Source organism: Corvus brachyrhynchos, unplaced genomic scaffold, assembly GCF_000691975.1.
Source record: "Corvus brachyrhynchos isolate BGI_N302 unplaced genomic scaffold, ASM69197v1 scaffold162, whole genome shotgun sequence".
Lineage (NCBI taxonomy): Eukaryota > Metazoa > Chordata > Aves > Passeriformes > Corvidae > Corvus > Corvus brachyrhynchos.
In genome coordinates, this window is record NW_008236696.1 from 3,196,083 (window position 1) to 3,198,802 (window position 2,720).

Consider the following 2,720-nt stretch of genomic DNA (forward strand, 5'->3'; position numbering starts at 1 on the left):
GGGAATCATCATCCTTATATTGAAGCTTCAGCAGAGCTGTGGCCTGAAAAGTATGGCTAGGGGTTTGGAAGTAGCTACTTCAATAACCTGAACTAACAGGTTAAACTTGTGTTTATTATACATAAGGTGAGTTTTACCTTTCCTAATAACTATGAAACGGCTGTGAGTGGCTACAACTGTGTGTTAATCGCACAGGGTGGTTCAGGAAAAGGTGATCATCAGCTCTTGTTCAAATACAGATTTTAGACTTTACTGCCATTTAGTGCCAGGGTGTGATTTTTGTGGTAGTTCTAAGTCTAAACATGAAAAATTACCAGAAAATTTGCAAAAATAATGCTGGTGAAACAGAAGAAAGATTTGCAATGTGGGCAGTTTGCTTTAGCGTGGGAATCTCAGTGAGCCCTCCTGATTTTATGCTCAGAAGTCAGTCTGTTTTCCAGCCTGCCTTGGAAAGACTTGATCTAGTCTGAACCCATGTAAAAAAAGAGCAAAGAACCTGATTCTGGACAAGATATCTCAGGCAACCTCCTACATGTCCTTTTAAACACTAAAGAATCTGCCTCTAGTGAAGGTTATCCTCATGAGCTATGCTAACTGCTTTCATTGTAGAAAGCGTTTACCCCATGCTTATTTTGGTCAGTATACATCCCCACTAATTGAAATGAGCACCATCAATGTTGCCCATTTAAACAAGAATGTGGATATCGCATGGGCTTTTCTGTATTTCCAGCTGGAGTCTGTTCTGAGTGATTAAAACCTCACCCAGAGCTGTCTCAACATCCCAAGCACATGGTGGTTTAGAAAACAAGACTCATTTAGGCTTTTCTGTCTAAAGCATTGATAGCTCTGTTTGATGCGTGTGCCTTTGAACTGGATCTGCAGCTTCAAAGGGGATCCTCCTCAGATGTTTTTCTTTCACTTAAAGCCTTGTCTTTTTATCTGACAATAAGTGGTGTTGGGCTGTGCTGCTTTGGGTGGAGAATAAATCACTCAAAAGGTACAGAAGTTGCTTTGGTCCGTCTGAGTTTGCTTCACAAGCAGGAGTGAATTCAAAGCAAAATCTTGGGCTTGGGTTTGGCTTTTTTCCCTCTCCCTTGGCAAAGTGTGGATTTTTACGTTCTCATCACTGCCCTCCGCTGGGAACTGGGGAAAGTGCTTTTCTGGAACACTTGCATGGACAACATTTTGGTGAATAGAGGGAGAAGTACGTGGTTATCCACGCATTTGGATGGCTGTAGCCAATTTATGAGAGCTTTAACACAAGCCGTCCTGGGGAAACCTCAGCAACCATGGCTGGAATAAAAAGCAGAGAACAAAATGAACTGGGAGACCAGGGTCTTGTTTGATTGGTAACTCAGTGCAGAAGATCATAGACATACATTTAATTTCTGAGGGCTCAGCAGCGTGCCAGCAAAAGGACACCTTTAGTTCTGTTTTGCTTCTTACCACCAAAACTCCTGTGTGATCACAGGATGAAGCTCTTTCCATCTGGCTCTAAGCAAATCACATTACCCTAAAGGCATGTTTCCAGCCACAGGACAAAGGCTAAAGGTAGGATTTTATTGACAGAGTAAGCCCAGTTTCATCTGTCGGCTAATGATTAAAACTAAGGCCAGAAAAAGAATCTCTTTTTTTACTAATCAGTGGAGCAACACCATTAGGGGTATTGTGGGTTCTCTGCTAATTCAAAACTTTTTCTTAGAACTAGGTAAATTCAGGCTAAGCCAGACCAAAATAATTCAATGAATGAAACGCTTAGCAAAATTCATATGCCATTTTAAGTCATGGAAATAAGGGACTGTAGTGGCCTCCCTCATGTCTTCAAAGTTAATGAGGAATTTTTCAAAATAGTAAGATGCTGTTTGAAATGTTCTGCTTTGTGAACCAATACAACGTGGTGCTTTTTCCTGTGGCATGTTAAAAAGTGAAGATGAAATCAGCAAAAAGGGATGTGATTATAAATTTGGAAAAGGGAGAGTCACTTATTTTAATTTTCAAACCCTTATTTATACATGCATATTTCACAGAATCATGGAATTGTTCATTTTTGAAGGGGCCTCTGCAGATCATCCAGTCCAAGTCATGGTCACCTGGAGCAGGTAACACAGGAACACGTCCAGGTGGGTTTGGAATATCTCCAGAGAGAGAGAATCCAAGACCTCCCTGGGCAGCTGTTCAGTGCTCTGCCACCCTCAGTGTGAAGTTTTTCCTCGTGTTGAGGTGAAACTTACTGTGTTTTAGTTTATGGTCATTGTTTCTTTTGCTGTTGCTGGGAACCACCAAAAGGAGTCTGGCACCATCTTCTGGGCCCTGCCTTTGAAATATTCGTGTGCATTGATAAGATCCCCTGTCAGTCTTCTCTGTTCCAGACTAACCAGGCCCAGTCCCACTGTCTCTCCTCACAAGAGATGCTTCAGACCCCTCCTCACTTTGTGCCTCCACTGGACCGTCTCCAATAGCTCCTTGTCTTGTATGTATATATTTCTTTCTTGTACTGTATATATTGATAATACACTTTATATTGATTCTCCTATACAGTAGCTGTAAGGGACAGCTTCTACATTGGCACAAAAAGTAAAGTTGAGCTTTATGAGGTTCCAGCTTTGACATCACCCTCTCATTTGTGTAAAATCTGACCATCTGTGCGCTGACACTGCTCTGAAGCCGGCTTACATGCTGCCAGCTGCCTTACAGCCCCTGGACGAGGCCTGTAGATGAAA